The sequence below is a fragment of the Panthera pardus genome, unplaced genomic scaffold (assembly GCF_024362965.1).
Source record: "Panthera pardus isolate Hobbes unplaced genomic scaffold, ASM2436296v1 HiC_scaffold_25, whole genome shotgun sequence".
NCBI classification, from domain to species: domain Eukaryota; kingdom Metazoa; phylum Chordata; class Mammalia; order Carnivora; family Felidae; genus Panthera; species Panthera pardus.
In genome coordinates, this window is record NW_026526821.1 from 57354660 (window position 1) to 57378456 (window position 23797).

The 23797-nt window shown below is 40.3% G+C and overlaps 1 protein-coding gene across 2 annotated transcripts in view; it reads right to left on the minus strand.

Annotated features, from left to right (window-relative positions):
- Positions 1-23797, minus strand: part of IL1RL1 (interleukin 1 receptor like 1) — a 69420-nt gene that overhangs the window by 23483 nt on the left and 22140 nt on the right. Inside the window, exon 1 of one of the 2 annotated variants that reach the window (XM_019428519.2) lies at positions 11779-12487. The exons of the other annotated variant lie outside the window; for it this stretch is intronic. The gene's annotated coding sequence lies outside the window, so the exon portion shown is untranslated. Of the gene's footprint in view, positions 1-11778; positions 12488-23797 lie in introns of those variants that run through there. 2 annotated transcript variants of the gene reach the window in all.

Genomic DNA, 23797 nt, shown 5'->3' on the forward strand with positions numbered 1-23797 from the left:
AGGCAGATCATCTAGTCCTTCCTCACCCAAAGGAAGAGCCGATGCCCTCACAGCAGCTCTGAGGGCCCACACAACCTGGGGCCACCTATCACCTCCCCAGTTCCTCCTTTCCAACCCTGTGTCCTCCAGTTACCCACCAGGCTAACTTGCTCATCTCCTCCAAGTCAGTGCTCCTGTGGTAACTTCTCGAAAAGCCTTACCCTGACGACTCAATGTTCTCTTTTTCTTTGCTTCTGAATAGCTTTTTTTTTTTAATTGAGCTTAAATTCACATTACATAAAATTAATCGGTCTAAAATGACAATTCAGTAGCATTTAGTGTATTCGTGATGCTGTGAACCACCACCTCTGTCTAGTTCCCAAATATTTTCATCACTCCAGACAAACTCTCACTCCCATTAGTAATTACTCCTTCTCCGGCTCCTAGCAACCACCAGTTTGTTTTCTGCCTCTCTGGATTTCCCCCTTCTGAATATTCCATATAAATGGAATCATCAAGTAAATACCTTTGATGTCTGGCTTCTCTCATGTAGCATACTGTATTCAAGGTTCATCTACGTTGAAGCACGTGTCGGTACTACGTTCCTTTTAGTGGTTGAGTGATGTTCCATTGTGTGAATATCCCACAATTTGTTTATCCAGCTATGCATTCATGGACATTTGGGTTGTTTCTGCCTTTGACTATCGTGAATGGTGCAGTTCTGGACATTGGTGTCAAAGCATTCATTTGAGTATCTGATCAATCAATTTTAAATTGCGATATTCACACCCCCCGCCCCCCCCCCCCCCACGTATTCCCTATTTTCTCACCCAGCTCTGGCCTTTTTACTAGGGCACCCATCAACGTTTAATTTTCTACCTATGAATTGTGTTCCCTGTTTGTATTCTGTTTCCCACCACTAGGATGCGAGCTCCAGAAACGGAGAGATTTTTTGTGAGTTTTTCCCACTGACACAGCTCACGCCTGGCATAGCACCCAGCGCCAAGTAGATACTTGAAAATGTTTGTCTGGAAAGGAGAGGTTTGTATACAAATTTGAATAGGAGCAATGTCCTTTCTGCCATATTTTTACATCTCTTCCTTGAAACTCTGGCTTTTCTATTTTATCTCACAGTAAGGTGAGGCCTCAGTCACTCTTGGACTATCCCATGAGAACTCCTGGGGCAAGAAGAGAGTGAGCATCTTATAAGCCAGAAGGAACTCTGTGGGCTGAGGACACACAGGAGAGAGAAACAGAGGTGCTGGCCATATGAAAACTAGCCAGCAGGCATAAGTTGGAGAACTTATATAACTTGACTTTAAGACTTCATATAAAGCTGTAATAATGGAAACAGTGTTGTAATGGCATAAAGATGGACATATAGATCAAAGGATCAGAAAAAAAGAGTCCAGAAATAGACTTAAACATATAGAAATTGATTTTTGATAAAAGCACCAACATAAATCTACAGGAAAGCATGGTTTTCAACAGACGATGATGGAAAAACTGGCTATCTGTATGGATGGAAGATCTTTACCTCACAATATACATAAAAATAAAATCAAAATCAATCATATTTGTGGAAATTGCATAGTCGAAAATCTTCATAATTTTCCTCTTGGAGTAGGACAAATATTTCTTAGACTAGATAAAAAAATCACTAATCATGAAAGAAGAATAAATAACAGAATGTACCAAAATAAGAGCCCCTGTTCTTCGAAGGACATCATTATAATTTGAATAGACCAAGCCACATGCAGACAAGATACAACTTATATGGCTGATGGAAGGCTTGTATCTATAATTTATAAAGGTGACAAAATAGCCGAATTAAAAAAAGAGTGAGAAAGAGACTCAAATTGAGATTTGGCAAAATACACTGATGGCCAAAACACACATTAAAAAAAGAGAAAATTAAATAATTGAAGCTACAATGATAATCCATCTCATGACATTACAAAGACTGAGGATTTCAAGTTTTGGCAAGGATATGGTGCAACCAGAACTCCCATATATCACTGGTGGGAGTGTCAAATGATAAATGGCCTCGGAAAATAGTTTGGAAGCTTCTGGTAACTGCTTACCATATGACCCAGAAATTCATCTCCTAAGGATTTACCCAAAGGAAATAAAAACCTATGGCCACAAAAAGACTTATACACAGATGTTCATAGAATCGCGATGACCAGTAACACGTGAATGGAGACACTATTTTACACTCATGATAGAAAGCTACTCAGCAATACAAAAAAAAAAAAAAAAAGAAAGAACACTATGAGTGGATTTAAGAAACATTAGGCTGAGTGAAAAAGCCGGGAGTAAACGAGTACACACTCTATGATTCCATTTCTATAATGCTCTAAAGTGGCAAAGGTTAATTAGTGATTACCTGGGATGGGAGATGCGGGGGCCAATTAACTGTAAAGCAGAATAACAGAAATTTATGGGATGATATCTGAACTGAGATGATGATCTCATAAGGTATACATCTGTCAAAGCTAACTGAACTTTACACTTAAAATGTATTCTTTTTATCGCACGTACATTTATATCTCAATGAGTTGACAAACAAAACATAAAGTTAAGGAACATCTACTCTGTGACTTAGCAATTCCACTCTTAGTATTGTCCCAAGAGAATTAAAAGCACGTGTCCACAAAACACTTACAAAAGAGTGTTTATGGACGCCATATTCATGTACCAAAAACAAAATGATTCAAATGTCTACCAACCAGAAGAATGGATAAAGAAAAGGTAATGAGAAAGAAGAGAATTACTGGTACAATACCATGATGAATCTCAAAAAGATCACGTTCAGGAAGTTTAAAGCCCTGCCCCCCCCGCCCCCAAATTACACCAAGCAGAAGAAACTAAACATGGAAGAGTACATATTGCATATTATGTGTCTATGAAGCCCAATGGCAGGCTAATTAACTTAGACTAGGAATCATGAAGCATGTGTTTGAGATTGTGAGAAATTGGTGGGTAAAAAGTGTGGAGGAAACTTCTGAGAAGAAGAAATGCTTCCGGTGGTGTTTGGGATGGTGATTACATCAGTGAATATTACCATCAAATCTTATTCAATGTTTGAGATCTATGGTTTTAATTGAGTGTTAGTTATTTCCCAGTATTTTAAGACAAAATAAGGTCATAGTCTCCCAAGTATGTAATAGGAGAAGCACTGTACTGAAATCAAGAGACCCAGATTCATTTCCAGTATACCATGAGAAATCGCCTCGGGAGGTCTTACCCATATTTAGTCATCAAACCTCCCATAATAAATGATCTCTAGAGAAAATTGGTTATGTTTTCTTTTTGTTTTTGTTTTGTTTTGGTTTGGTTTTTTCTTTGAGAATGATTCCAAGAATGAATCATCCAGAGCAAGTTCTGTGGTCTTTTTCCAAAAAACCTCAGGTAAGTTTCCTTTCTGAATTCATTTCAGAATTTTTCTGGCTAAGATTACAAGCAACCAGCTAGGTAGGCTTCTGTGTAGTTTCTTGGGTGTGAGTGAAGGTGATGCTTGAAATATTTGATGAAAGTAGCATCATGTAAGCACTGACCAGTTACAAGGACACCGGCCACTACAGAGGAGCTGGGCTTAATCCTGTGGTTTCTGGATTATGAGGAGGTCACAGGGGAGCACAGTGGAGGGTTTGGGGTGGGGAGCTGAGGTTTCAGCAATAAGGAAATATTTCAGTGTTTTAGTAATTACCATGGTTGTGCACACCTATTCTGCGTCAACAGAGCTTTTAAGAGCAAAATCCTGAACCCAGACCTCTAGTGGGCCTCTTAGGTGTCGATCACTGCTTCAGATACTGGGGGTGCAGCAATGCACCAAACAGAATAAAGACAGACAAAAAGACCTGCCCACGTGGAATTCACATCCTAGCAGAGAAGAAAGACCGTAAACAACACAAATAGGTAAAGAATATTTATAAAACATTTTAGGTGGTGTTACAATAAGGCAGAAAAAAAACAGAGGAGGGAGGGAAAGAGAGTTGGAGAAATGCAGTTGCAGGTGGTGGGGTGGGGGTGGTCCCGGGAAGGCCAACCAGGAAGGGGACATTTGATAAGCAGCCGAAGCAGAGCCCAGGCAGAAGGGCAGGCAGTGTGGAGGCCCTGAGGCTGAGCAGGCCTGGTGTGTCTGAGGAGCAGCAGGGAGCCACGTGGCTTGAGCCAAGCTAGAAATAGCAGAAAAATAGGAGCTGAGGTCAGAGAGGTCTGGTGACAAAATGCTGCAAGGCTCCGTGAGTCACCGTAAGCACTTTGATTTTTACTCGGTAGGATAATGGAAACCATTAGAGTATTTCAAGCCAAGGAATGACCTGGGTGTTGAGGAAATGTCCTTAAAGAGGACCAGGGATGGAGGAGAAGAACAAGTCAGGAGGCTATGTGGTCGTCCAGGAGAGAGGGAGATGGGAGGATAGGCCATGAGACAAGGTTGGAGTCTGGATACATGTTGACATGTTGCTGACAGGATTTCTTGATGGATAGGCTCTGGGATGTGAGAGAAAGAGAGCAGCCAAAGTGATGCCACGGTTTGGCCTGAGCAGATGGACAAAGGGGTTGCTATTCGCTGAGATGGGGAGACCGCAAGTGGAACAGGTTTTGGAGTAAGATCAGCTCTGTGTGGGACATAATCAGCTTGACATATTTATTAGACATACAACTGGGGATGTCTAGTCAATGGTGGGGTACTTGCTTCTGAAGTTCAGGAAACACATTCAGGCTAAGAATACAAATTCAGGAGATGTCAGAGTGTAGATGAAATGAAGTCCGTGAGACTAATAAATGAGATCCCCAAGAGGGAAAGTAGACAGGCCATGAGGGCACAAAAGAACAACTTCTTAGTTTCACCATAAAATTTCCCTAAAAGACAAATTTTACTCTCTCTGCAAAGTACTGGAGAAGGGTTGAGACTTCAGCATAAGTTAAAATAAGTTTTTAACTTCAAACCCTTGGTCTCTTCTTTCTTTTTCTTGTTTGGTTTGTTCACTTGATTGTTTTGTAAATGACTTGATAGAATCTGAATCCACTCTGGGAACACGGCCTTACTTGTTTCTTTAAATTTCAGCTTGTTAATAAATAGGTAAGATTGTGATGGCATTCTGCTATTGTCATTGTCTCTGATTACCCCCATGTCCTTGCTAAAGCCGGTGTCAATCCTCAGTCTTGACCTTCCCTTGAAGGAGTCTCTGTCACAGGCAAGCAACTTCTCCTTCATTTTCCTGCAGGCCCCCCACTGGCTGCTCCTTCATATCCCACCCCACCTCCCCCCGCCACCATACCTCATGGTTTAGTCCTTGGGTGTCTCTTCTTCTCTACCTGCATTCATTCCCCACGTGATGCCGTCCAGATTCTGTTGGTTCCCAGGTACTTCCCAGGTATAATCTGAAACCAGGCCCCGTACATGGAGGACAGGGGGAGGCTGAAGAAAGAGGCAGGCCACTCCAGAAAGGTAGGTGGCAGTTGGCAGTTTTAATGAGCAAGGGAACTTCGTTATGGAGTTTATAACGTTGGGTATACCAACGTTGGGTAGCAATACCCTTGTTGGGTAGCAACAGGACAAATAGATCTCTGTACCTGCCTGCCAAATCTGAAGAGTTTGTCTAAAGGATTTGACTGGCTTCAGCCATGTACACCGTCCAGATGGTCTCAACACCACGTGGCTCTCTCAAGTGCATGTCCTTGGAGCAGCCTCTGGTCATGGATAAGACAAGCAGGACCCATATTCCAAGGAAAGTGGAGGGGGTGAGGAGCCTCAGTTCCCAGGCTGAGTGTCAACCAGCAGTCATATCCTCTCAATGAGCTCCCCCAACAGTTTCCCTGTTCTGACCATTGCCTATACACTGATCATACACTGGCAAACCTGTTGTTCAGACTTTCCCCCTGAACTTCAGACTCAGGTATTCACTGCAGATTTGACAACTGCACTCTGGGTCCTCGACGTCTCAAAATTAACCTGTCAACTTTGAATTCCTGCTCTTCCCACCAAAACCTGCTCTTCCGATAACCCCTATCATCTTAGTTGATGGTAACTCCATCTTTACAGCTGCACAGATAAGAATCCCTGGAGGTCTCCTTATGCTTCGTTTTCTCCAGCACATTCTCTCCAATCCATCAGCGAATCCTGCTGAGTCTATTTTCCAGATATATTCAGGGCCCAACCACATGACCCCTTGTCTTGGCCCTCACTGGTGGTCCGGGTCACCTCTGTCTCTTGCCTGGACTACTGCAATCGCCTCCAGAGTCCTCTCTTTGGTCTCTTATAATCTACTTCCTTATAATCCTTGTCTCTTATAATCTACTTCCATAGCAGAAATCATCATGAACCTTTTAATCACTCCTCTTCTTAAACCTCCCCTTTCACTCAGTGAAAGCCAAATTCTTTGTAACGGACAAAAAGGCCCTCCACAGTCTGCCACCCTTCACACTTCTTTGACTCAGGTTATTCTGTGTTCTTGCCCTCATTCCACTCCATGAACACCTTTCCCCTCCCTCTTCCCTGAAAGCTCTGCACTTGCCTCCCCCTCTGAGCCTTTGCACCAGCTTGAGCCTCTATCCTAGATTCCCTTCCACCAGACATCTCTCCGGCTCATTCCCACACTTTCTCCTTAATGAGATCTGCCCTTTGCACTCCCAACCTCCCTATTCTGCTCTATTTTTTCCCGTGGCTTTTATTACCTTCTAACACACTAGATACCGGACTTAGGCATCACATATATGTATTTTCTGCTTTGTTCCCGTACATATCCCAGAGTAGGTCCTCAATACGTAGCTTTTGAATGAACAAATGAACAAACCTTGTTAGGTAAGCTGAGGATTCATTTCCTCTCCAACTAGATTGTTACTGAATTGAATCCTTTTGCTTTTAAGGATGTCATACTTAAGGATACTTTCAATTATAAAGGTGGAAGTAGAAATAGGAGGTGGGTGAATGAGCCCTGCGTTTGGCTCAGAGGCCAGGGGCACAGACGACGCTGACAGATTGAAAGAAGGGAAGGGGCGCCTGGGTGGCTCAGTTGGTTCAGCGTCTGGCTCTTGATTTTGGCTCAGGTCACGATCTTAACAGTTCGTGAGTTCTAGCCCCACATCAGGCTCTGCACTGATAGTGTGGCGTCTGCTTGAGATTCTCTCTCTCTTTCTCACTTTTCCTCTTCCCCACACACTCTCTCTCTTTCTTAAAAAGTAATAAACATTAAAAAAAAAGAAAGGAGAGTTTAAGCAGAAACACACATATACCAAAAGAGAGAAAAAAAAAAAAGAAAAGCCAAAGGAGTCATGTTTGACTTCAACCTCCAATTTGCTCAAAATACTCCCTCACAACAACAGGAGGCAAACCCATTCTAAGATCATTTATTTGTTCATGATGATTTATTTCAAAATAAATTTTATTTTATGAAGCTTAATATAGATCACATTTCGAAAACATTAATCTTCTGTTTTATCTTTTGAAAGGTAGTTTCTCTGATGTCTTTTAAAAGTTGGCATTTATGTAGGCAGTGATCTAACAGAGACTTGTTGGTGGGAGGGGGGCATGCTTAAATTTCCAGGAAACAATGCTCAAAAAAATCAAAATGAAGAGAAGGTACATTTGAACATTCCAGCCCAGAATCTACCAGAACTCTGCACAAGGAGACAAAACAATATGAGAGAATTCACAACTGAATGCTTTGTCTTTATCTCTTTGCTTATCATTCCTACAGAGTAGTGAATGAGTTATCCCAGAAAACTTGGATAACAAGTTTTAGTTAAAAATGTGTTTTATTTGAGAGAGATAGAGAGAGAGAGATAGAGAGAGCATCTTATTCAAGAGAATGATTTTTTTTTTTCTTTTAGCATTTAAGGTTACTGCTCAGATGGTGAGCTGAAGACATCAGCTACCAGTGTATAATTAGTCAAGCTTCCAGCAGGAAGTGGCTGAAAACTTTCTGGCCAACTAAGGATGCAGGGTGAAGAGGGCTTCAGAAAGTGCTGGTTGGCCCTGGGAGTGGGCAGAGAATATGAGGAGCAGGGAGAGGGACCAGCAACCTCAGATGAATTCCCATCATCTCATTTTCTTTCCTCAGGGATAAGTCCCCATCCTGGGATTCTCAGTTGCGCGCAGTGGGCCAACAGTGTGGAGGTTCCAGTGCACAGTGACTCAACCCCTCAGTCCCTTCATCTCCTTAACTACAAGGTTTCTGAAAGGAATGTGTAGGGAAGTCTCCGTTGCCATCTTACGGTGGGCTCAAACAGGCATCTAATATTCATACTTTAATCACGTTAAGTCAAAAGACATAAACGGTCTTAGACAGGGTCAGCAGTTGTTGAAATTCAAAGTTATCCATCTACCAAGGGAATGAGGTATAAGGACTGGTTTAAATCTCAGTTACAATGTTATGGACACTGTCTTTATTATGTTTTTCCATCAGGGCACTGTCCCCTTTCACCTGGCTCAGTCACATATGGCTCCAGATCCAGTCCCAGAGATTCAACCCAACCCTTTTCGTGCTCATAGTCTTGCTGCAGTGAGCCTGCGCTCTCAGCAGCATTGGTGTGGCATAGGAGTTGAATGCACAGGGTTTGAATCAGCTAGAGCTGGGTTTCACCCCTACTTCACAAATTATCCTAAGGTCAACAGGATATGGTATATGGAGAGCACTTGGCTCAGGGTTCTGCACAGAGCAGACTCTCACTATATAGTTATTGCTGCTACTGCTCTGTTATTACAAGTGTGCTAAAAAAAAAACCCAATTGTGTCTCAGACAGGAAAGAGTCTCCCCACCCCTTACCCAGGTCCCCTTCGTCACCCCACATCTCTAATCTCCCCTGAGTCTGCACCCAGTCTTCAGTAAAACTCATAAAAGAAAATATAGGGAAAAGCTTCATGACATTAGTCTTGGCAACGATTTCATGGATATGACACCAAAAGCACAGAGAAATTGACAGAAAGCAAGAGAAAAATAGTGGAACTACATCAAACTAGAAATTTCTGCAAAACACAGGAAACAATCAACAAAGTGAAATGGCAATCTATGAAATGGAAGAGAACATTTGCATACCACACATCTGGTAAAGAATTGATTTCCAAAATATATAAGGGACTTTTACAATTCAATAGAAGAAGAAGAAGAAGAAGAAGAAGAAGAAGAAGAAGAAGAAGAAGAAGAAGAAGGAAAAGGAAAAGGAGAAGAAGAAGAACCACCCAATTAAAACATGGGCTAATGACTTGAATAGACATTTATCCAAAGAAGACATACAAATGGCTAACAGGTACATGAAAGATGTTCAATTTCACTCATCATCAGGGAAATGTAAACCAAAACCACAATGAGATAACACCTCCCACCTGTCAGGGTGGCTATTATCAAAGAAACAAAAGATAAGTGCTGGAAAGCATGTAACACTGGGAAATAGAAATAGTGATCCAACAATCCCACTTCTGGGAATTTATTGGGATCTCAAAGAAATATTAGCTGTCCCATGTTCATTGCAGCACTATTCATAATAGCCAGGATGTGGAAAAAACATAAGGCTATGGAGAGATGAATGGGTAAAGAAAGTGTAGTATAGACATACAATGGAATAATATTCAGGCCGGACCCTGAAGATATTATGCTAAGTGAAATAAACCAGTCACAGAAGAACACATATTACATGGTCCCACTTATGTGTAGTCAAATACATTGAATAAAAGAATGGAATGGTGGTTTCCTGGGCCTCAGGGGAGGGGGAAAGGGGAGGTTGGTAATCAACAGGCATAAAGTTTCAGTTAAGTAAGATGACTAATTTCTAGAGATCTGTTGTATAATATTGTGCATATAGTTAACTATTCCGGATTGTACACTTAAAAGTTTGTTAAACCATTAAGTCTCATGTTAAGGATTTTTAGCACAATAAAATAAAAAAAAAATTTAAGACCCCTGTTTAGAATCCAGACAACCTGCCTGGCCCTTTCCCTTCTTCTTTCTGGAAACTGGACTTGGCTACTGTTAGAGTTTTGTTCCAGACCAGAGGGCTCTTTCCCTTCCTCCTGAACTATGACCCTGCCACGTGCACGTACTTCTACACACATGTGCTACACTCACACGATTTCAGCCTCACAACTGTTGGGACACTCCTGCATTGCACCTACCCACTACAGTGCATTTGCCCTTGCATAGTAATGTTGCTTAAAACTTTCGAGACTCACTCCTTTGAAGTTTTCTGTTTCTGCAATTACAGAAAACTGGGAAGTGTGGAGGGGTGAGAAGAAAAAGACAGACCCTCACAATCATATGGTGAGTATTTTGAAGGACATAGATGAAGAGCTCACCTCCTGGAGAAGCAGGTATCTGCTACCCACATCCCCTTAAGCTACTGGTCCTTGTCTCCAAATGTAGACACGTCTGGTAGGAAACTACTTTGGGACCAATCACCTCATCTAAACAACCTGTTCAAGAATAGAGAGAACCCGATGTCTTGCTGGGGATTCTGTAAAGTTCAAATCAGCATCCCTGGCACCCTGTCTGCAGGGCACAGAGATAATAGTTCCCGGAGCGGGAAAGGAAAAAAATAATGACAATGATGAGGGCTGACATTACTCAGCTTTTACTATCGGCTGGTACTGAACTAAGTACTCTGCATCCATTTAATCTTTAGAAACCACCCTTGGAATCTGGCATTAGCATTACCATGTGGGTTTTATAGGTAAAGAATACAAGAATTAAAGAGGTTAGATAAATTGCTTGGAGTCGTGGATCACATAAGTTTAAGAGCAGGGATTAAATGCAATTCTGCACGGGGGCACCTGGGTGGCTCAGTCGGTTAAGCCTGACTCTTGATCTCTGCTCAGGTCATGATCACAGGGTCATGGGATCAAGCCCCACATTGGGCTCCATGCTGGGCATGGAGTCTGCTTGAGATTCTCTCTCTCCCTCTCCCCTTGCCCCTCCCTGCTCGTTCTCTCTCTCTCTCTCCCAAATAAATAAAATTAAATAAATACCATAAAAGCAACTCTGCACAATTCCAAAGTTTTCTGTCTCAAATACTTGACACAGAATAACAGACATTGGATAACAATATTCATATTGATATTTGGGGGACAATGACAGACGGTCAGTTTGGCCTTGAGTGCTGATAAAAGAACCATTGCAGCTACTGGCAAGCACCCCTCCCTTGTCTCTGCTCCTGGAAGAAATTATTGGGAAATCTGACACTCATTGGGTAGGGCGGGCTTTGGGGGCCAGCTCTGCCATATTTGGATCTGCACACTTTGTTGGGCAGCCTCCAGAGAGAAAGAGAACAGAGCCATCAAGCAGAGGTTCAAAGCAGGCACCAATGACACATGTGAACTTGAACCAGTTATTCACCTCAGCCCTTCTCCTCACACGCACCACTTGCTTTCCATCCTGTGTTTCCTTCTCCCTGATGGCTGACTTCCCATACGGCATGCCTCTTCCTTTCCCCTACTGTCCTGAGGCTCCTAACTTCCTGAGTTCTTTCTCCTGTCACCATCTGAGATTCCACATCTGTATTTTCACGGACTCCAGGAAGAATAGTTGGAATACGTGCACTCTGCATGTACAATGCAAGGCCCCTTGCTTTCCCAACCTCCACCAGATATTTTCCAACACAGGAGGCTAGAGTACCGTACTGTACAAACCAGACTACAAAAGACCCATCAATCTGTAACGAGATTTTCCCATTGGTAATATTACTCTTTTTTCATAAACAAAAAATGGATGGCAATTATTATTTTTAACCTGGATTTTGCTTTAAAATTCCATTCCCTTTGAGTTAAAAGTATTAAAAAGAAAAACAAACAAGGGAACTTACCATCAGGAAGTCGTACTTGAGCTCTTTCTTCCCCAACTTTCTACCAACAGAGTTTATTAACCCTGAACGCCAATTTCTCTAATAGATCTCTGCTAAATACAATAGCCACTTTTCTTTAAAAACTTCCCATTTTCTTTATCAGTGAAGACACAGGAACCACATTACTGATAAGCTGAAACTGATGAACTGTGCTGTTCACAAATGGGGACTGCAGTTTTCACATTGTCTATTTCAAAGATCTCTGATGATTCTACCCTCCCAATGTTACGTTATCTCCATAGATGGTTACATTTCACCTTAAGTAGACTTTGCTTCCCCTGTGGGTGACTTTCTCAGCAAAACCTCCCTGACTCCATGTAGGTGGCCTGTCATTCATTGCCTGGAGAGTGGGTTGGCAGCTGTAACTTCCTGAAAGCTGCAGCTCCAAATTCAAGGATGCATATTACTGCAGCAAGTTTTAGTGCTGGTGCCTCAGTGTCAATGGTTTGAAAACTCCAATACATATCGGGTGCTTAAGTGTGCACCAGGCTCTGTGTGCAACGATTTTGCACATGCAAGCCCTACACTCTTCAGAGCCTTATCAGAGACTCAGGGAGGCTGACAGTTACCTTACCCAAGGCAACAGGCAGTACAAGGAAAAGCCAGAAAAATGCAAAGCTTCTGTAACTGGACTTTTTCCATTTACCACCAAATGGCATGTCTCAGATGGTTGTAATACAAATCTGTGAATACATATTACAGTTATTAGAATTCTGGATGAACCAACTTCAATCACTTCCATGATTTTGTTTTCAAAATGTTGGTGACTTTCAAACAATCAGGATGTACCATCTGTTAAAGAGTTCTCTAATACAGTAGAGAGAGCATGAGTTTTAGATAAGTTCTGGTTTTCCTCTTACCAACAACGTGACTTTGGGCAAATTCCTTAATCTCTCTACATCTTTCGTGATAAGGGTGTTGTTATCAATATTAAATGAATAATCTGTGTAAGGGGGCAGCCATATTAATGGATACCGATGGCTTTCTGCCCTGCCATATGCTCAACCTATTGTGCTTATCACAATTGTACTAAACACACACACACACACACACACACACGCACACTTCAAAATTTGTTTATTTTTTTCCTGGTTGCTTCAAGACCCCAACTGCACCAAGGCAGCCAAACTGCCTTTTCTCCTTACTTATGGTCACTGTACATAAAAGATGAAAATTGACAGCAAAATCTAATTACATGTTGCATGATCTTTATGTGGAACATGCTTTTCCAGGAGGTCATCTATCATTTCTTCTCCACTGTTAGAAAACTGGGAAAAATAGCCTCAAAGAAACTTACCCATACTTATTGATGTACCCAACAGGCTGGCAGGCACTGTGAGAGATGTAAGAGAAATATAAGACTAATTTCTGACCTCAAGGAACTTAAACTTTACGAAAAAAATTAAGGTGTGAGGCAGGGAATGTAGTCTTTTACAAATCTGAAAATTTTGAGCTTCAATTAGACAGAAATTTACAACAACCTGAATATTTCTTAAAAGTAGGGTAGGTTATCAAGAGACCAAGTCATTTTTCTTCAAAAATGGAATTTTAAAAATCCTCCTGGCATGGTTGAGCTACTTGTCCCAACTCTAGATCTCTTGATATCCTTAGCCATCATGTGAGTGTTGAGACGGAAGCATTTAAAATCTGCTGCAGAATTTATCTTTCAAAGAGACTGTTAGCTTTGGTATGTGTGAACCTGATGGTTATCAAGATGATTAATGGCATTTTCAGTGTTTCCGTCAACATTTCAAGAAATCTGAACTTCAGAAAGGCCGATGTCTATCAAGGTCCATCAAGTTTATTTGGAGGAAGATAGAGGGGCCTCACAGCCATAGGCAGCTTCAGGAAGTTTCTCTTTAACCATCCCTCGATCTCTGAATTCAGCAGAGGAAAGACTAGGAGACTGTGGAAGAGACAAGAGCTCGAACCCCTCAAAGGTCCCTCCCCGGGCCTGAAGATCCTCCATGGTGCACTCCAAGTGTGACTCGCCCTCAGGCCACACCCGTTAAAAATGACTGGACTCCTTGGAGGTGACCCTTCTGAACAGAAGTACCCCATAACCAATGGGGGGTAATGCTTCTCTATGAGAGAGCAGAGCAACATCTGTGATAACTCACCGTTCAATGCCATGAAAGGAAACCTCAAAACCGGCCAAACTTGTTCATATGAAATGAGAACAACCACTTGGCACTGAAGAAGAGCTGAAATGTGTGTGTGTGTGTGTGTGTGTGTGTGTGTGTGTGCGTGTGTGCGTGTGTGCACGCACACATGCATGCACATACACATCCCAGTGCAGGTTCGTGTGTTTGCATGTGGGTTTTGTCCACATGGAGAGGACATCTTAGCTCTGCACCAAACCAAAACCAGCTTTGAAATGTCAAAAATCTCACCAAATTGCTAAAACGGAGAGGTTGGCTGGTCCTTGCCCCTTGGAGAGCTTGGAACAATTGGCTCAGACAACCAAACGACAGCAGGTCTTTCCTGTGATGTCCACTAATTCCTGGGCTCATTATGTCAAGGTCTCCTCTGTCCCTGGCTGCTGCCCCTGGAGTCCCATCTCTGTTCTGGTTGTCATCAGCCTAGAACTCAGTTCCTTTTCCAGTGTGCACAAGAAATCCCTTTACACCAAATGGTTCTGAAACGTGGTGCACCAAGTTAAGATCTGTGCAGCCCATGGCAGATTTCATGGCCTCCTACCGTCTCTCTTTCATTCCCTCTCTCATCCGTTCATCACTGCCCCTTCCCTCACAAAAGTGTGGCACTTTGTCCCAGTGCCTGTCCTCATATGAGCGCACCCCGAATGCACCAAGGTTCTAGGCAGTTAAAAAGGTGGCACCCCCCCTTTTAGAAAGAAGCTGAAGCTTCTGGTTTGCAAATCCATTTTCCTCTCTCACATCCACCTTTGGCTCACCTTTAACTCCTCATGAGCACCCTTTTCCCCCTTCTAGCACCTTCTCACCTCTTACCTGGTTGCCACAACCCATTGAATATGTTGACTAGCACGCCTTGCTGCTTTATTTTCCCAAGGAGCAGAGAGTTAGTTGAAGAATAGAAAAGCCTTATAAAGACTAAATCTGAGTAACTTAAAAAATAATCTCAGCATCTATGAAAAAAAAAGAAAACTGTAGGAGTAGTGTTTTAACCCAGAAAACCCAAATCAAATTGAATAGGTAGCCAGAAACTTTACTTCCTCATAAAACTAGCCTTGTGTGTCTCTAACTTTCCTTTCACGCTTGGTCCCTGTTCTCCTCATCATATTTAAGAGGAAATCAAATTCAACCTTATTTCATATTCATACTGTTGTAAGTTTTTTCAGATCTTTCAGGATTGCAGAGATAGGTATTTTTTTTTTAATCTTCAGGACTTTAATTGGCTGTTCATGATTTTATTGAAGCAATTATCCTTAATAATTGTCTCCTGCTCATCCTAATCTAATCAATGCAAGTTAGAAGCTTTGGATTATAGTACTCTTTCTCTTTTTTCAGAAATTCAAAATGAAACAAAGCATGAAAGCATGAAAGCATTACTCCTATTCCAAAGTTCAAAAAAAGTCCTTGTTTGGCAGAGTTAACGGAGATACTTTGAGACCTGAGCAATGGGACATACGTTCAGCTGGAAGAAGAAATAATCTTGAGCTGAAAAATTAGATTTTTATATTCTCTTTCTGTCTCTGTTTCTTTCTCTCTCGTACACACATACATACATGCACACGCGCGCGCGCACACACACACACACACACACACTCCTTCTCCAAAGGAAACAATGAAAAATATTTAGTCAATGACTTCTATAAAATACATTTAGATTTGCTCCATGGTCATGTGTCCCCTGCCAGACTTGAGCAGTTTAAGCAAAAGGATGAGCAACTGGGTAGCTAGAAATTGTGAGGTCCCAATAAAAAGCACCTTCAGTGGGTGTGGCAACCAGCCTCCAAGATAGCCCCCAATGATCTCTGCCTCTCTTGTGTAGTGCTTTCCCACACCGTACGAGGCAGCTCTATGTGGCCAACAAGATATGGAATAAGTGAGCACTTGCAACCTCCAAAATTGGGTTAGGGCTTGCTGTTGAATCACTTGTTCTAAGAGAAGCCATGCCATGAACAGCCCACAGAGAGGTAACAACGCCTCCTGCCGACAAGTCACATGAGTGAGTTTGAGGGAAATCTGCCAGGCGCAGTCAAGTCTTCAGCGATGACAACTTCTGGCCAACAAGGTGACCGCAACTTTATGAAAGAACCCAAAGTAGAACCACCCAGCTAAGGCACTCTTGGATTCAGAAAACGTGTGACATAATAAACGTTTCTTGTGCAGGCTACCAAATTTTAGAGTAATTTGTTACACAGCAGTAGGTAACTACTAGTTGATAATAATAGGTCCACAACTGTTTTCCCTGTGGTTCTATCAATGAGGAGGTAATAGGGGTCCTTGCTAGTATGAAATCATTTAGTCTCCATGGGTTTTTGCATTCTATTTCCCTTACAAAAATGCAACCTCTACTCCTACATAATAGGCTTTTTGCTCTCTGTGTTGTCAGAACTTCCTATCTGAGAGATTGTTCCACTCTTTAGAGTCCTCCTCTCCTAGTGTCATCAGATCAACTATCCACACAGGCAATCTATGTCTTCAACAGACCTTTGTCCACTTATCAGAAGAAAATAAACTCATTTTATCATAGAAAGCAACATTTCATTGTGTTGTCCTTAAAATCTAGGATTGGTACCATGTCCGTACTGGTCAGCAGTGGCATCTGAGAGCCCTCGAGGGACAGATCTCTAAGGACAGTGAGATGGCCCACATGTGGTTACCAGGAGCACAGCCAGCAGGCAGTCCAAGTTTCAGTATGAAAGGCAGACGTCAGCAAGGGCAATGGGTGGGAGCTGGGGCCCGGGTCTTGGGCAGGGGGTCTGTGACTTTGGGCAAACAGGCTTTGTCTTGATCAGAAATGTTCTTACTGTGATGTGATACCTTCCTCTTGTAGTGGCCTTTGCTCCTTGGAATCTCAAGCAAACACAGTGAGCGTGTAAGAGGAAAATCCAATTCTGTATGTCATGTCCTCCATATTTCCCCTGTGTGGTGGCCCTTGTTCTCTGGTGTCTCAGTCACTTCCCTTACCTTTTAATGTTGTCAGAACACAAGAGGAAAGCCAGCTGTAGTCGTATTCTCATTCTTTCCTGTTATCTAAATAAATGTCAACATTTTCCATTATGACCCTAGGTCTCCTAAACCTAGAAATCCAGAAGCAAGCTTCCATCCGGGGCTCATAAAGGGTTACACATGGCCTTTATTTGCTGAAATCCTTGACCCTTGTGAATATTCATAACAGATGGTCTTCTGAGATCAAGTCCAGATACTTTGAAGCATTCCAAGAAAACTTATATTTACTGAGAAAAGAGAATTGAGAAAGGAAAGAAGGGGATTTCAACAGAGACCACATATATACATTTTCAGGAAATCACTTTACTCATCCTCTCAAGGTTGTTTCTTTGCAGGGTCCTGTCCAATTCTCCTCAAATCAATTTCCTTCATCAATTATATGGTTTTTTTAAAAAAACAAACAAACATTTTATTTGCCAACATAATTCCATAATACATAGCTTGTACTATCTAACAGGTACTATCCTTACATCTGAAGCACAAAACAATGGAATATTGGGGCACCAGAGTCATTTTAAAATCATGTGTTCCTGGCTATATAAGTTATGTTCAGAGAAGAAATTTTGAGTATTTCTGAGTGTTATCCCTAGTACTCACAGATAATAACTTCACACATGTTCATATATTTCTAAGTCCTACTTCTGATAGTGTGTGTAGAATATAGTTGTGCAAGATACATATAATTATGCATAATATTATATATATACACACACACAAAACCAATAAGACATGAAAGAGACAAAAAGGAAAATAAGGAAAAGAAGTCGTGTTACGTTTTCATAAGAGATAATAAATCATAATAACATAACAATGTAAAACACAATAAAAATCACAATGAATTCTTTTGGACTTTGACAAAATAATTCTAACATTAAATTGGAGAATAAATAAAAATAGCAAAACTAGCTTTTTATGAAGTTCTCATGTGTTCTAGGCATTGGCTCCAGCCACCAAACTAGCATCACCATACTAAACTTAGAAACTAGGGCCTGTTGGTACCACCACTTTCTAGATAAGGAAACTGGGCCATGAAGAAGTGAATAAATTTGCTGGGTCCCCTGTCGATCAGCTGGGGAGGTGGGATTTGGACTCAATTACCGGGAAAGCAAAGTTTACACTACACCCAATATCTGCACTGCTTCTCAGCTCTCCAGGAATACTTGAGAAAATGAATAACATTTTCCAGGAAAATGTTAAAAAATAATAGAAGGTTAAGAGAATGGGTGTTGGTCCTTCCAGATGTTCTCTCCTGGGCCTACCATTGTTCAATAAAGTTTACGTAATTAAAATAATGTGGAATGGCCACAGGAGGAGACAAATTGCTTAATGGAACAGAGTAAAAAGTCTAGAAGCAGATCTCAACATGCAGAAGAATTTATCACAAGACGGTAAAACAACAACATATCAATTCTCGGGGCAAGAATAGGCTTTAAATAAATAGCGTTAAGAACATTTTAGATTTATCTTAGCATTGTAAATGTTTTAATGTAAGCATTGTAAAATATATTATGATGAGAAAAATAAAGTTCAGTTGATGAAAAAATTAAGTTCCAAGTGAATTAAAGGTTTAAAAGTTAAGAAAACTTAAGCTGTGAACAAACAGAGTAAAATATTACCTTGGTTATGAGGTGCAAGTAATATTTGACTTTCTAAAGCACAATGATAAAGACAGAAACCAAAATTGCAAAGGTCAAATCAATTTCATTACAGCTGAATATACTATAAATAGCAAGCCTGGGGAAATATTTGAAATTTATATATTCATATATAGCTTATAGAGTTTATATATAGACACACACACATATACTTTCTATACAAATATATTTTATAAATCAATAACAGAACACATAACTTTAGATTTTAAATTGTCAAAGGACATAAATAGGCAATACACAAAAGAGATTATAGAACTTTTCAATAAGCTAATTACAAATATTATGCCTCAAAACTAACCAGGAAATATACATTAAAATCCATAAAAGTACCTTTTCTACTTATTGAATTTGTAAAAAGCTTTACAAAACTACAATATCTGATACTGGCAAAAAGTGCAGCAAGATGATGGATATACAAACTGGTACAACCTTTCTAGAGGGTAAGTTGGACACTGGAATAAAACTCCTCTTTAACTCGGTTATTTGTTTTCTGTTAATATATTTGAAGAAATCATGGATGTTCAAAAATATTGAGCTTTTCACTGGCCATGTTGTGGATAAGAGTGGGGAAATAACCATGCACCCTAATTGACTGAATAATCTATGCTACTCCTACCTAATAAAATACTTTGCAGTCATCAAAAATCCTATAGACTAATGACGCTTAAAGAAACACAGTATGTTTGTGACATATTTTAAGTGTTTCAAGAACAGGTCTTGTGATTTTCGCTCCCACTCAAGATGAAGTAACAGTGACTGGATTTACTCTCCTTCCTAAAACAACTAAAAGTTGGACAAAATGTATGAACTGACAGCTTTTAAGATACTGACATGAGAGATGAGAGGCAAAGGAGATCAGCCCGCGGCCCCTGGGGCTGATTGCCTGCACACTTTCTGGGCTGTAGCACGGGACTGGGAAAGAGAAGGAGCCCAGCAATCCCGCTGAGTTGAGGTGTCAGAGCTGGAGGGTCTGGAAAGGCCAAGGTCAAGAGTTCAGGGAGTACTGCGTAGAGAGATCTGCAGAGGGGCCCCACAATTACTCAGCGTGATACTGAACAGCTCATGCTTATGAGGAAATTATCTGAAGCCAAGGAAAGGAACTCCCAAAATGACGACAGAGAATGGTCATCACAGGTCACATAGAGCCAGGAATAGTACCTATTCCCAGTGCATGATATAATTCCTGATATAATGAAATGGAAAATGATATAATTCATAAGTCATCAAACTCAGCCTATTTAGAAAGATTTCATCTCATCAGTAATGTAAATTAACCTTAGCCTAACTACTGCCCTGGTTACACGCGAGGAAACTTAAAAGGAAGACCCGGGAGGATCAAACTATTTCCGTGCAACTTAACAGTGATCCAGAGCATAACCGAAGAACAGCTATAGGAACACAAAAATACCTAATACCTAGCAAGTTAAAATTAATTTTTTCTGACATCGAATCAAAAAGTATCAAGACATGAAAGAGCTGAAAAATACTACCCTTAAGAAAAAGAAAAGACAATCAATTAAAACTGACCCAGAACTGACACAAGACGGTAGAATCAGTAGAAAAAGTCATGAAAGCAGCCAATATATTTGAATTTCCCATGTTGCAGAAAACGACATGAATGATTGTGTTAAGTGGATGGTAGGTTGAAAAACAAAAACAAACCCAGGGGCGCCTGGGTGGCTCAGTCGGTTAAGCATCCTACTTCAGCTTGGATCATTCATTCATGGGTTTGAGCCCCCCTTCAGGCTGTGTGCTGACACCTCAGAGCCTGGAGCCTGCTTCAGATTCTGTGTCTCCTTCTCCCTCTGCTCTTTTCCCCCTCCCGTTCTGCCTCTTTCTTTCTTTCTCTCTCTCTGTCTCTCAAACACAGATAAACATTAAAAAAAACTTTTTGTAAAAAACCCAGATAACTCTTGCAGGTAAAAACGAAAATATTTTGGAAAAAAAAAATATATGGGAATAAATGGGAATTAAAAAAAATGTATGGGAATAAAGATTATACAAAAGGAAACACAGAAAAAGATTATACAAAATGAAACACAGAAAAAGGACCAGAAAAAATAGAACATCAATGAGTTGTGGAAAAATGTCAACTCATGTAATGTAAGTGTAATTTGAGTCTCTGAAGGAAAGCAGCTAGAAAGGGGACGGGAAGAAAAAAGTTATTTGAAGAAGTAATGGCCCCAAATTTCCAAATTTGATGAAAATTACAAAAACCCTAAGTCCAAGAAGCTCAGTGAAACTCAAACATTCAAAACAAATAAAACTACCCCAAGGCACAACAGAATCAGATCACTCAAAACCAGTGATAAAGAGAAACGCTTAAAAGTGTGGGGGGGAGGGACCAAACCATGTTACTATAGAGCAAGAAAGATAAAGATTATATCAGATTTCCTGCAGGAAAGAAAATAGGAGATCAAGGTCTTTGCAGTACAATAAGAAAAAGTCACTTTAGAATCCTTGACCCAATGAAAACACTGTTCAAAAAAACAGTACGATGAGACATTTCCGTGGAAAGTCCTTCACAGAGAGAAATGATGCCAGATGTAAAGCTGAATCTACACACAGTAATGCAGAGCACCAGAAAAGTGAACTGTGTGGAGGAAATACGAAGATTTTTATTCCATACTATTGAAATCACCTAAAAGATAATGTACTGTCTAAAGAAAAAAAAATCACCAGGTAATGTGAGGTTTATAATATGGGCAGAAGTGAAACATATGAAAACAATAGCACAAAAGCCAGGAGAGGAGAAATGGAAGGAAGTATACTGCTGGGAAGCTCTCTTCCGGTAAGTGAAGTGGTAACATATTCCCTGAAGGTAGACTGCTATTTAAAGGGGTGGAATACAAACCCTCAAGACACCACTAAAATAACAACAGAGTAACAGTGAAGAGTTTAAAAAGGAGGAAAATTGCTCTCATTAAAAAACATGCAATTAATCCAAGTCAGAAAATGGAGAAAAGAGAAACAAAAAACAGTCGGCTCAAATACAAAACAAATAGCAAGATGAGCGCCTTCAGCCAGACCATCCCAGTAACCACATTACATGAAAATGGTCTTGAACACACCAACTATCAGATGGGATTTGAAAAGGAAAGTCCAGCAAAAAACTACCTATATGAATCCAACTTTAAATACAATACAAACCGGCTTAATATAAAAGGAAGGAAAAAGATGCACCATACTATACCATATCAATGCCAATGAAAACATAGCTGGTGTGGCTATCTTAATATCAGACAAAGTAGATTTCAGAGCAAAAAAATATCATCAGGAATAAAGAAGGTCACTTCATAACAATGAAAGAGTCGATTTGTCAAGAAAGTATAGCAACAAACCTAGATATTCGTGCTTTTAAGGATGGAGCTTCAAAACACATGAAAGTAAAAATGATAAAGTTGCAAGGAGAAATAGAGAAAATCCTGAATTGGAGTCAGAGATTTCAATATCCCGATCTCAGTAATTGACAGAATTAATAGAGTATCAGTGAGGTACAGAAACTTTGAAAAACACTGTCAACCAATTCGATCTAATTGACACCTATAGAACTCTCCAGCCAACAGCAGCAACATATTTATTCTTCTCAAAGGCACAGGGATAATTTACTATGATAGACCATGTGTTGGCCCTCAAACAAGTCTCAATAAATCTGAAAAGTTTTGAGGCACACACAGAAAATACATTATCTGACAACAGTAGAATAGAATCAGAAATCAACAACAGAAAGTTATCTAGAAAATCCTCAAATATTTGAAAACTAAATAACACACTTTTAAATAACCCGCGGGTCAAAGAAATTGAAAGGAAAATTCAAAAGTATTTTGACTGAATGGAAGCAAAAACGTAACATATCAAAATTTGGGAAACAGTTCAGTGGTACTTACAGGAAACTTTACAGCACTAAATCAGAAAAGAATAAAATCCACCAATCAATAGTCTTGGCTACTACTCAAAGAGACTAGAAAAAGAAGAGCAAAGGAAGACAAAGTAAGCATATGGAAAGAAATAATAGAAATCAATGTGGAAAACAAGGAAATAAAAGAAAAACAAGAGAGAAAAATCAATGAAACCAAAAGCTGGTTTGTTGAGAAAATGAATAAAGTTGATACATCTCTAGCCACATTGACTGGGGGGAAGAAAAGAAAGAAAGAAGACACGAATACCAATATCAGGAATGCAAGTTTCCACAGGTATTAGGAAGACAGTATGAACAATGAAAATAATAAATCAAATTTTTAATAAAATATTTTTTATGAACAATAAGAAATGGCATATTGATACATGCAACAACATGGATGAATTTAAGAATAATTGTGCGGAATGAAAGAAGCTGGATGAAGCTAGATGCTGCCTGGTTCCATTATATAAAATTCTAGAAAATGCAAGCTAATTTACAGGGACAGAAAGATCGGTGGATACCTGGGGATGGGGTGGGAGGAGTAGTAGAGAGTGATTTCAAAGGATGTGTGGAAACTTCTGGGTGTAGTAATATGTTAATTATTCTGATTGTGGTGATGGTTTCAGAGGTTTATCCATGCGTCAAAACTTATCAGATTGTACAATTTCAATATGTGTAATTAATTAGATGTTGATTGTATCTCAGTAAAGTTGTGAAAAATAGTTTTCAAATGGAATATAGGTTAATAATTTTTAATAACACATACACTGGCAAGTCCATATGTGCACACATGCACACAAACGTGTATACATGCACACACACACACACGCAGAAAGTGCTGTTTGAGACAATAACTCGAAACTCTTAGCAATTATTATCTGCATGAGTTGGAGTGTAAACGACTTGTGTTTTCTTCTTTCTCCCATTGGATTTCTACTTTCCAACAGTGAAATGTGTTATTTGTGAACATGTATTATAACAAATATGTTTCTGACTTTAACTTGTGAAATCTTATTTATTTTTTTAAATGTTTATTTATGTTGAGAGAGAGAGAGAGAGAGAGTGTGTGTGAGTAGGGGAAGGGCAGAGAGAGAGAGAGACAGAGAGAGGGAGAGAGAATCTCAAGAAGGTTCCACATTGTCAGCCCAGAGCCCAACGTGGGACTCAAACCCATGAACCGTGAGATCATGACCTGAGCTGAAATCAAGAGTCAGATGCTTAACCGACTGAGCCACCCAGGTGCCCCATTACTTGTGAATTTCTAAATT